Source organism: Mytilus californianus, unplaced genomic scaffold (genome assembly GCF_021869535.1).
Source record: "Mytilus californianus isolate M0D057914Y unplaced genomic scaffold, xbMytCali1.0.p SCAF_3, whole genome shotgun sequence".
Classification (NCBI taxonomy): Eukaryota; Metazoa; Mollusca; class Bivalvia; order Mytilida; family Mytilidae; genus Mytilus; species Mytilus californianus.
In genome coordinates this window covers 9,198,339-9,211,058 of record NW_026262679.1, presented here as the reverse complement: position 1 = coordinate 9,211,058, position 12,720 = coordinate 9,198,339, and the positions used below count along the sequence as shown (strand labels likewise).

Here is a 12,720-nt window from a genome sequence, read left to right as displayed (position 1 = left end):
TGTGGGATTAAACATGTATTCGTAGGTAAATAATATTGCTGTGGAACTCTTTTTTCATGCGAGTGTAATAGAGTATTACTTTCTGTTTGGTGGAATTGTGAAATAAAAGTCAAAACGTTCTTGCTCAATACTTTGTCACTTTGAAAGCGTCATGCTTATCATCCTCAGCCTAAGCAATGTGTTACTGTAATTTGAATTTCAAAATGACTGAGTGACGTTTTTTTTCGACGTACTAGTCAACTCCACCGTAGCGAATCACATGACTTTGACATAATCAATACATTATTACAGTATATACGAGCGAAAAATATCTTTATAAGTAAAGAGTTGTCGCATAAAAATTGAATACACGGGAAATGGCAAAGATCACGCAGTCTAGTCTGATTAATCATTCTACAAAAAAAAAGTACGCCCTCTACGCCCCCCTCTGGATCCGCCACTGATTTTTAACTTTGTGTATTAAACTAGACCTTCTATCTTATGATCCATTCGAATTGACAGTCACACCTGACACGTGTGCCCTGGATGCCCGGCTAATAGCCGATCTGTTAATTAGCGTATACCTTTTTACAAGCCTTCCATGAGTATTGCCAGACAATAATACACACATCGTATATACCTAGCCTAAGCGTGGATAATAAAAGGCCAATAAGCGTACACCTATATATTGTCTTTACAGTTTAAGTTATATACTTTAATTTGTTCACCATATCCGTCGGAAAAAGCAAATATTAAAAAAATAAAAGATTTAGTTTTTGTGCTGTAAACAAATTAAAGTAAATTGAAACGGAAAATGTAAATATAGAAAATTATATCTCATGAATGTAACATTAGCATGTCTGTTCATTTTATTTTCTAATAGCCTGGGATATTGGCTCACTGCTCGACAGTAGGCGAAGTATTAGATTTGGTCAGGATGTACATGATAAAGAAAGCACCTGTTTGACTCGTGAAAATATTTTTAAACGTTTTAAAGTTTTATCTTTGTAATCGAAATTGTCAAAAGATTCTGATGAAAAATTATATAAAATATGACGCAAATACTAGGGACCATGCAGGTGATATGATATAATTGGCACAAAGGACATGAAATCTGGGAACAGTATATCAATATATATGTTCCTGATGAAATATAGAAGTAGACTATTTAAAAATAAATAATTCAAAGTTTTATAATTATATCTTTAAAAATTTCGTCACGTGCCACATTCAATATTGAATGCCACCTGTGTAATCGATTGAAATTCACGTTCATTCAACCAGGAGAAGTTTGTTACGCACGTGTATACAGTTTGAGCATGTATATGTTATTTCAGCATGTTTTTTGTTTTTTTTTCGTGTGTTTTGTATTTGGTTTATTAAATAAAATTCTGGATAAGGACAAACGAAAAAAAATAAAAAATAGTTTACTCTGGATACTCTATTTATCTTAAAAAAAAAGCTTCACAAATTCCACAAGGTTTGACAAACTTTTGACTTTATACTTTTCTTAATAATGTTAATTTAAACTGCGAAAAAAAACTGAATCCATTAATCGGTTAAATACGGACAAACGAAATTGTAAAAATATCCATGATCTTTAAAATTTATTAATATATTGATTCTAGCAGAGACATACTTGTATTATATGTCTCTGATTCAGTTTATAGATCCCCTAACAGCAGTATTTGTAATTTAAACTAGTTTGATGGCGCGTAAACCCTCCCCTAACCTTGGATAGTGGTGTAACAGTACAACATAAGAACAAACTATAAAAATCAGTTGAAAAGGGCTCCACTCATCATGCCTTTTTGCAAAGATAGAAAAAGTATTAAAACTATGATCATATAATATAAAACTGTCTTAAAAATGATAATTACGTTGGGTAAAATTGAGCAGTCATATACTGATCCCTATTTAGACTGGAAGGTATTTAAACGTAACTCTAGAAAAAAAGTTATTGTAACAGTTGGAAAAAAAAACCGAACTAAGTTCCATTTCATCTTTGACCGCCCTCTATATATTAACTGTCGAATTAACAAATTAGTAAAATATATACTTCGTGCATACAAGGACTTATATTAGTTATACGTCCTTTATCATATCTTTAAAAAAAATTATTTGCATAAGAAAATGATAACCAGACATTAGATATGTTTATCATAAAAACACTTATAAGGATTTATTTTAGTTTTTAAATCTTTTTTTTTAATTCAACATCTATAGTTTAAATCTAAAGTATACATCGGTTAATTTAATGATAAGACATAGAAAATTGTTAAGTGTTTTTTCTTTAAGTAAAGAAAAATGTTTGTCCCTCCAAAATAGCTCCACCCCCCCATAATTGGTCATTGCGTAGTGGGGGCTAAATTTTGGAGACAGTTGCCCGACTGCCATAAACAACAGAAGACGAACAGCAAACAGTTGATACAACATTTGATATGTATGACAGACGACGACGGACACAAACTGGTTGTACTGAACAATTTCAACTACCACAAGATACCCTATGAATTTATTGACATACTTGAACTCGTTTAAGGAATATATTTCTGAACAATAACGAATTCATCATATTTACTGTACAGACACCAGACACCAAATGATGGATAAAATTGTTGCTTTTATTGCTTATTTCATTTTTTAGTGCAATATTTGATTGATTGTTGGTTGCTTAACGTCCAGTGGCAAATATTTCATGCATATTTGATTGATTGATTGTTGGTTGATTAACGTCCAGTGGCAAATATTTCATGCATATACAGAACTAGAAGTCGTTTAAGAAATAGATTATGAAGTATTTAGTATTACAAAATTTAATGTTATAATTTTCTCATCATTTGGTAAAAGGATATTTTCTAAGCTGTTAAAATTTGTAAGAATCAGTTTTTTCTGACAAAATTATATCTTTTGCTCTAAATTAACACATACGATTCGGAAAATAATAAGAACATTGCAACTTAAGTTTCGGGAATTATTTGTATATTAAGGCTTTTGAGCATAGAATATCAAATTCAATTATTGCCGACATTATGGTTTCATGTGTTACAAATAAATAACCAGTTAAAAAACAATAAGGTCTTTCCTAACGTAGTGGAAAGACCTTAATACTATACAATCATGACAAAAATTACTTTTTGATAAAACAAATGTCGAACAGTTACAAAAATAAATAAGTACAGTATGAAGCCTCTGTAAACAAGTTTCAAACTTGTTGAAAACTAGTGGTTTTGATAAACCACAAGGACGCCACATGATTTTTTCAGTTTAATATAATCGCAATTCGTATTGACTATGGAGCAAGTAATATAAAGTGGAAAAGCAAGCATTATGTTTTTTTTTTATAGCTATGCAAAATTTACTCATATTTTTTAGTGAAACCATTTTGTATATATATACGCATCGTTGTCGGAATAAAAATAAAAATATATCTATTCCTTTTGTCTTGATACCTCTTTAATAAATAAACATTTGTACAAGCTGACGCACACCAAAGCCATGCACCTATAGCAAATAACTTTGTCAGAAGAGAAATAAAACAAATTAAAGCAAAATGATTTGTCCTTTTAATCATTGTAAATAAGAACAAAACATTTGATTATACATATTTAGCACTAGTCTTTACAATTGTTAACTGCTTAAGATAAAAAGATTATGATTGATTTTGTTTAATCAGTTGTTATGAGAGTTGGCTCGTGTCGATCGTTTCACTGATTTTCGGCAATATAAAAGACAAGAGTGCACACGCTGAAATGTCTCGCCTTCTTTACTAACCATTGATTTTATGTTCATAGTCCTAAATACAAAGCTTTACTTTAAGTAACACATAAACTTAACATGATCCAAGAAAATGAGGTCAAGGTCAGATAAACCAAACGAGAAATACATGTACACCTTACAATCATTCAATAAACCAAACATAGTTGACCTATTGCTTATTGTTTCTAAGAAACATTCTTAAACAAGAAAACTTAACATTGACCAATGAACCATGAAAATGAGGTCAAGGTCAGATGAACCATGCCAGACAGACACGTATACCTTACAATCAATTTAGGCATTAAATATAGTTGACTTATTGCTTATAGTATCTAAGAAACAAACTTAACCATGAAAACTTAACATTGACCAATGAACCATGAAAATGAGGTCAAGGTCAAATAAAACCTGTGAGACTGACATGTACATCATAAAATATTTCCATACACCATTTATAGTTGACCTATTGCATAAAGTATTAGAAAAAAAGACCAAAACTCAAAAACTTAACTTTGACCACTGTACCATGAAAATGAGGTCAAGGTCAGATGACACATACCAGTTGGACATGTATACCTTACAATCATTTCATATACCAAATATAGTAGACCTACTGCTTATAGTATCTGATATATGGACTTGACCACGAAAACTTAACCTTGTTCACTGGTTCTTTAAATGAGGTCGAGGTCAAATGAAAATTGTCTGACGGGCACGAGGACCTTGCAAGGTACGCACTTACTAAATATAGTTATCCTATTACTCATAATAAGAAAGAAATTAACATTACAAAAAATGTTGACTTTTTTCAAGTAGTCACTGAACCATGAAAATGAGGTCAAGGACAATGGACATATGACAGACGGAAACTTCGTAACATAAGGCATCTATATACAAAGTATTAAGCATCCAGGTCTTCTAGCTTCTAAAATATAAAGCTTTTAAGAAGTTAGCTAACGCCCCCGCCGCTGCCGGATCACTATCCCTATGTCGAGCTTTCTGCAACAAAAGTCGTAGGCTCGACAATAAAAAACCACAAAGGACCTAAACGTTGTTTTTATCCCATATGTATGCAGTGTGCGTCTTTCGAAATATTAACTTGAATCCATTTAAACAATTTCTACAAGTTCACAAGTTGTGGCTATCCCTTTTGTCTCGTTGATCAGAAATAAATTAGTCATAAACTAAACTAAATCGAGTGACTGAAAAAATAAAATCATGTGAAATACACCTAATTTCAGAAACCTCTTTCCTGTTACTGGCATTTGCCGTCCAGATTCAAACTAGATTTAAGTGATAAGATCTAATAATTGAGTAGATACACCTGCTTGCAGAAAAAAAAAAAACAGTAAATGAAATACCAAAATTAAAAATTCATAAAGGTTCCGCGGAACCCAGTGTCTCGCCTATTGTTGCTGTTAATGGCAGGCTCAACAAAAATGAGAAAAAAAATTAATAAAAATATTCCTCTCTATACTATCTTTTGATTGTAAGTAGCTTCTGTCCAAGTTTGGTAAAAATCCAGGATAGTTTATGAATCTAATAAATGTTTTAAAAACTTAAACTGCAGACTGTATGTAATGTTAACTGAAGAAAAACTAAGTCCATTTATAAGTAAAATACGGAAAAAATGGAACAAAATTTTAACAAAATTTCCTTTTAGATACTAGTTTTTAATCATAAACAAGCTTCTGTCCAAGTTTGGAACAAATCCGGGATAGTTTAAGAAAGTTGTTAAAATTTAAAAAACTTTAACCACAGAGTGAATGTAATGTTAACTGGAAGAAAAACTAAGTCCATTTATAAGTAAAATACAGAAAAAATGGAATATTTTTTTTACAAAATTTACTTCTGGATACTATCTTATGATCATAAACAAGCTTCTTTCCAAGTTTGGTAGAAATCCAGGATAGTTTAAGAAAGTTATTAAAATTTCAAAAACTTTAACCACAGAGTGAATGTAATGTTTTCTGGCAGAAAAACTAAGTCCATTTATAAGTAAAGTACGAAAAAAATGGAATTTATTTTTTACAAAATTTGCTTTTGAATATTATCTTCAGATCATAAACAAGCTTCTGTCCAAGTTTGGTAGAAATCCAGGATAGTTAAAGGAAGTTATTAAAATTTCAAAAACTTTAACCACAGAGTGAATATTTGTGGACGCCGCCGACGACGACGGAATGTAGGATCGCTATGTCTCGCTTTTTCGACAAAAGTCGAAGGCTGGACAAAAATGAATGGGACCAGTATTTTGTGTTTCATAAATTAAGTGTTAAAATCAAAAAAGCTTTTGTCAAACATTACTTCATTATCATCTGGAAATAAGAAAGTTAAATGTTTAAGGTAACTAAGGGGCATAACTCTTGAACGGTTATTCTCAAAACCATCAAAATGGACCTTGAACAGTTTTTCGATGATCCATGATATTATGTACAATTTCAAAGGATTTGGTCAAGTAGTACTATAATTATCATTCAGAAATCAAAGAAATAACATTTTCAAAGGCAAGCCACAAATCTTTAACAGTAATTGTGAAAAAAATCTCAATCTAACTTGACCTGTACTTTTATGATCCATGACATTCTCAAATAAATTTCATTAACAAGTCTATTCATATAATATTACTATAACTTCTATCCCTTAAATATTTAGGCTTAAACAAAACTAACAATATATTCATGTAGCTGATAACCCAGACAGCTCGTCTGGACACCAGATTTTAATGATTTTTAAAACAATATCCATGTATACAAATTGTAAGCATATATGCATAAAAGATAATCATAAAAATCATAATTGATGAAATGCTTCTATGCTGTATTTTAAGTTAAATACCAAATAATGACAAAATCTCTTATCATCAACAATCTCCCTGCCAGGAACAACCATGACAACCGACTAAAACGAGTGAACTTGGTCAAACTTCTATAAAACTGAATTTGTAGTGGGAAAATGTTGGAAACCTGAGCCCAAAACCTAATGCTCTGAAGACCGTCTCAGGAAGTTTACTTTAGACAGTATAAAAAAATGTATAATTATTCAGACCAAAACAATTGATAAAAATATAAATTATATCAAACTCAGCTAAAAATGGAATTTTAAAAATTGTAAAAAAGAGCATAACTCTAGAAAAGTAAGTGACTCACTGCCCAAATTTGCAACTTTCCAACTGATAAAGGGACATTACTCTTAAAAGTTAGTGCGGAAACAAAAATGGGACAAAAGGAACAACAAAAGGACAGAAGGCATCAAGGGTAACACTTAATGCCTCCTTTCCCTACGGCAGGGGAATAAAAAAACGAAAAAATTCGGAAAAGATATATATTTAACATCGGTGAAAGCCAAAATATACATTTCATTTTTACTTTTATTTTAAGATTCTCCATTCTTAACTTCTCGAAGTGTTTTGACTAGACATGGTTCATTATTAATATATCTTAAAAGAGTAGTTCTTCAAATAAAAGTTGTCCATTTCAATTAATTTTCAAAGTACCAATTAAATCTAGCCACAGGGGAAAAATAATGAATAAAATCTGAACTATGAACTCAAAACAAAACTATACATACCAATAAACTGTTAACACAGAGATATGTCTCGCCTATTTGTTATTTTGATAATGCAAATGTTGAAATTAAAATAACAATACTTTTACATGTAAGTTATGCAAATATTCAAAGTCAATGAACCATGACTAAAGGTACAGGGCTAAACAATCTCCATGAGATGTGCCAATGCTAATACAACTGCATACCAAATACCATTGACTTTTCATAAGTCATTCTCTTTAAAGAAACATAAACACAAACATTAACTTGTAAACTAAGCAAAAGTTTCAAAGTCAATAGACCATGACTGAAGGGGCAGGGCCAAATAATCTTCATGGAAATGAGATATGCCAATGCTTATACAACTGCATACCAAATATCATTAACCTACCACTAGTGGTTCCCCATAAACTGACCTAATCACAAACTAATACATGAAAACAAAGCAAAGTTTCATAGTCAATAAACCATGACTAAGGGGCAGGGCCAAATAATCTCCATGGTAATGAGATGTGCCAATGCTAATTCAACTGCATACCAAATATCATTGACCTACCACTAGTGGTTCACCATAAACTGACCTAATCACAAACTAATACATTGTTGACGCTGCTGCGAAGCCGGAAACAGCATATCTATGTCTTGCTTTTTGACTCCGTCAAGGCGAGACAAAAACCAGTTCAGTATCAATATGCATGACAAAAAAATTGTCAAGAATGGACATGAGTAGAGCTACCTGAATATATCCTTTGGTTTTAATGGTAAAAAGAGAGATTTTAAAATTCAAAATAAGTTATCTATAACTTACAATCGTGTTGAAAATGAAGAATCTTTACACTATTTTTTTTTGTAAAAAATTATAAACATTTTCTCAAACATACACAAAAATTGTCTGAATTACATTCTTTACTGGTACAGTCACCCAATCATTTTCATGCAGCCACAGTTAAAGTTACCTGAAAAAGAAATATTCATTCTTAAACATATCTGTCAAAACTATGTGAAAATAATTGATTTGATTTTGATTTTTGGTGTTTCAACGCCACTTTTAAGCACCACTTTTTGGCTATTCATGGCGGTCAGTATTTATTGGTGGAGGAAGCCGGAATGCCCGGAGAAAACCACTGACCTTCGATAGGAAATCTGACAATCCTAGTCAATTAAGACTGGAGTCGAGTGCACCCGCACGAGCAGGGTTCGAACTCACAATCTCAGTGTTGACTGGCTAGTGATTACAGTAGTAACTACTTAGACCACTCGGCCACCAAGGCCTCTGAAAATAATTGAAACAATATTTAATGCAAAAGAATAATTAACTGGACATTACAATTATGATGCATATAACATTTCTTTACCTAGTTTTAAAGTGACTCGTGGACATAACTTTTAGACTACCAGTCTTTGTTGGCAAAAAAAAAATGAAAAACAAGTCGTTGTTTGTTGTTGTCTATCATATTTTTGTTTATTGTTTTATCCTATATCAAGTCATTGGTTTTCTCATATGAAACATTTCACATTTTGCCATGTTGGGGCCTTATATAGCTTACAATACAGAATAAGTTTTGCTCATTGTTGAAGACCATAAAATGGCATTCTATAGTTGCTAACATCCTTGTCATGTGGTTTCTGGTTGATTAATGTCTCATTGGCAATCATACTACATTTCTTAATTTCTATATAGTGGGATTAATTTAGATAAAAAAAAACAGAGAGAAGATATCCAAAATTCAAATCTTTGACTTCCCTTATTTGTATCTTGATACCCCCTTCCAAATTATACATACACTTATAACATGAAAAATTCTAGTGACATGCTCTAGCCCGTATGAAATTATAAGGTGTATTATGCCTGGAAATAAGGCGTAAACCAGGCGTAATTGGTAGTTACGTGTCTAAATCCAGGCGTAAGGTAGCAGGAAACGTAAATTTGTAGTCCTTACGGGCGTAGATAAAAATGGTAAACCTGGCGTAAATTGAAATAAGGCGTAAATTTTCTTATGGGCGTAAAACTGTTGGTATGGTGTAAATCATAATACCCATAATGCTTTGTTTAAAGGATCATGGGAATTTTTTTTCAAAATTTGGCTCTTTGGTTTTAGTTTGCAAGAGTTGGACTTATGGCAGCTTCATACATTCAGGGATAATTCTAAGCTTGTTTTGTGCTTTTTGGAGGAATTTGAAATTGGAAATATGGAATCAAATTGATTAATAAAAATTGTGAAAAAAATGGAAAGTAATACACGGTATATGATAATTATGTGAGTATTATAAACCTAAGTTATTAAGTTGTAAGTTCTAGCAGTAATTTTGAAATCCCAAAACCTTTATCCTTGGATAATAACATTAAAATCTTTTACATGAAGTTAAATTGCAGTATTATCATTTATATTTTAAAGGAGTCATTAATTTAAAAAAAAACTTAGTTAATTAAAATGAATAAGTTTTATTTCAAGAAAAATTAATTTTCATAATTCTTATTTAAACTTAAAACTTATTTGAGCCAGCTCTGTCTAAAATGTATTTATTTATAAATTAGCTTCTTCAATGGTTAATATTTCCAGTTTTATGTCAATGAGAAAGCAACAGTACAGAAGTTTGTATTAAATACACAAAAGTACACAGCTAGGGTAGTAATACGCTGATTTGTAATAAGTGTAGTATTATGTAAGGATATTACGCCTGGTTTATTTATTGACCAGGCATACTCATTTGCATATTACGCCTGGTTTTCTCTGGACCAGGCGTACTCATTTAAATATTTTACGCCTGGTTTCCGCCTCAGTTACGCTTGGTTTCCGCCTGGTTTACGCCTGGTGGACGCCTGGACATGCATTCCTTAAACACTACAATGACGCCCGGATAAAGCATGATTTTTACGCCTGGTTTCCGTGTCATATACGGGCGTCACATTTCGTACAGGAAGTTAAATAGTTCATAAATCTATGTACTGATTCTTACCATAAAAGTCAGCTCCAATGGCCATTCCCAACCTCAATCCTTATGACAAGCTGTGATGTTAACCTGAAATATAAAATGCCTCATCATCAAAAATTGTTTAAACTGATCATTGTTGGTATACTTATATAAATTTATTATAAATACTGGTAGTCTATAAATGTGTAATAGATGTTGAGAACATTGTGGATTAGACAGCTATCCAGCAAACCAGCAAACTTTTATGTAATTACATCAGATCCTAAAATTAACTTATATACTGGTACTGATAAATGAGAGAGTAGACCTGACCAACTCCTAAAAGCCTAGAGAGATTTTTCCAAAGAAATTTTATAATACATTTGGTTTTTTTTTTCTCTTCAAAACTGGAATAACATTCTGGTACTTACCTTCCTTTTAGATGTATTAGACCCCAAAGTCTTATTCCCAACACCATGAAAAACATGTCACAGAAAGAACCTAAAAGGAATTAAAATGAATACATTATTATATATTTTATAAATCCATTTCTGTCAACATAAACATTTACTAAACATTGTTTTGATTTCTTACTACATGTTCACAATAGTATAACATCAACACTTAAGTTTGTAAAATTAATATAAAGATTGAAAAAAAAGGAAGTCAAAGAATATTGATTTGAATTTCAACTGCATTAAAATCTGCACATTTTACAGAGTTATCTCCCATTGAATTAATAAATCTTGGTGTTTATTGAATTTGTCTCCCCTTGGAAGTTCTATTCCAATCTCAGGATTTACTATTGATATTTTAATAGAAAATCTTGTTAATATACTTGGTACATGTATCTTTAAATATTAAACTGGTAAAATAATTGTCTGTCGGGTTGCTAGATGTTTTCACAACTTTTAGTTTTCAGTTTTCTGACTTGGAAAATTTGTTCTCACCCTTCACATGGCTACTGTTAGAAAAACATTAATAATGTCTACTACAGTTATTTTTTGATTATTTTTTTTAATTATCCTGATAAGAATTCAACTGGCCAATGTACATGTAATGGTGTATAATATCATACCATTAGTTTTTGCAGGTATTTAAGTTGATTTCTTCTGTGTGTTTTTCCCCATTGAAATCAATAGTCAATACCATATTTTATTTCTTTAAGACAAACAATTACACACATAGGACATATAAAGACCATCAGAAATAATAAATACAGTATTGTAACCTATATATCTCCCTAAGAACTCTGTAATGGAAACAAATAATAAAGATTAGTGATGTTTGAAAAATTCTTGTCACTTCTATCAAAGCAGGCTCTCTTAAAAGCTTACAGTAGATTTCGCTTCATCTGTGATAAAAATAAACTATATAGAGTATAGAGTATATAGTATCTGTATAGAGTTACGGAAATCTATATGCCACTCTCCCTGGTCTGTTAGCCATATTCAAGGTCGACGACTGAAACATCCTCTCTAAGCTGAATCAGCAAAAATCCAAAATTACAAATTAAAACATCTGTGAGTGAACTCTGAAATGAAATATAAATATACATACAACCATACACATGAAAATATATAAAATGAAATCAATCAACCAACCTTACTATTAGCTGCAGTCCTTATGGTATTTAATTTATTGAACATAGATGGTCCTCAAATAGTCAAAAAATATCATAAAGACCTAAGAGCTAGGGTTCCGAAGCTACCTTACCATATCAATTCTTTGAAGTAACCTATATAAAAAATAAATATATATACAACCATACACATGAAAATATATAAAATGAAATAGATCAACAAACCTTACTATTTATAGCTGCTGAACCTTAGCTCTTAGGTCATTATGATATTTATTGACTATAGATGGTCCTCAAATAGTCAAAAAATATCATATAAAAGACCTAAGAGCTACGGTTACGCAGCTACCTTACCATCAATTCTTTGAAGCAACCTATATGAAAAATAAATATATATACAAACATACACATGAAAATATATAAAATGAAATAGATCAACCAACCTTACTATTTAAGCTGCAAACTGTAGCTCTAAGGTCTTTATGATATTTATTGAACATAGATGGTCCTCAAATAGAAAAAAATATCATAAAGACATAAGAGCTACGGTTCCGCAGCTACCTTACCATCAATTCTTTGAAGTTACCTAAATAAAAAATAAATATATATACAACCATATACATGAAAATATATAAAATGAAATAGATCAACCAACCTTACTTTTTAAGCTGCAAAATGTAGCTCGTAGGTCCATATGATATTTATTGAACATAGATGGTTTTCAAATAGTCAATAAATATCAAAGACCTAAGAGCTATGGTTTCCCAGCTACCTTACCATCAATTCTTAAAAGTAACCTATATAAAAAATAAATATATATACAAACATAAACATGAAAATATATAAAATGAAATAGATCAACCAACCTTACTATTTAAGCTGCAAACTGTAGCTCTTAGGTCCTTATGATATTTATTGAACATAGATGGTCCTCAAATAGT

The 12,720-nt window shown here is 31.1% G+C and overlaps 1 long non-coding RNA gene across 1 annotated transcript; it reads right to left on the bottom strand.

Annotated features, from left to right (window-relative positions):
- Positions 1-6,413: 6,413 nt before the first annotated feature.
- Positions 6,414-10,339, bottom strand: LOC127733928 (uncharacterized). Its single transcript, XR_007997295.1, has 2 exons — positions 10,243-10,339; positions 6,414-8,240 (listed from the first exon to the last, which is right to left on the bottom strand). It is a non-coding gene; the product is annotated as an uncharacterized LOC127733928 (long non-coding RNA).
- Between the last annotated feature and the right edge of the window lie 2,381 nt (positions 10,340-12,720).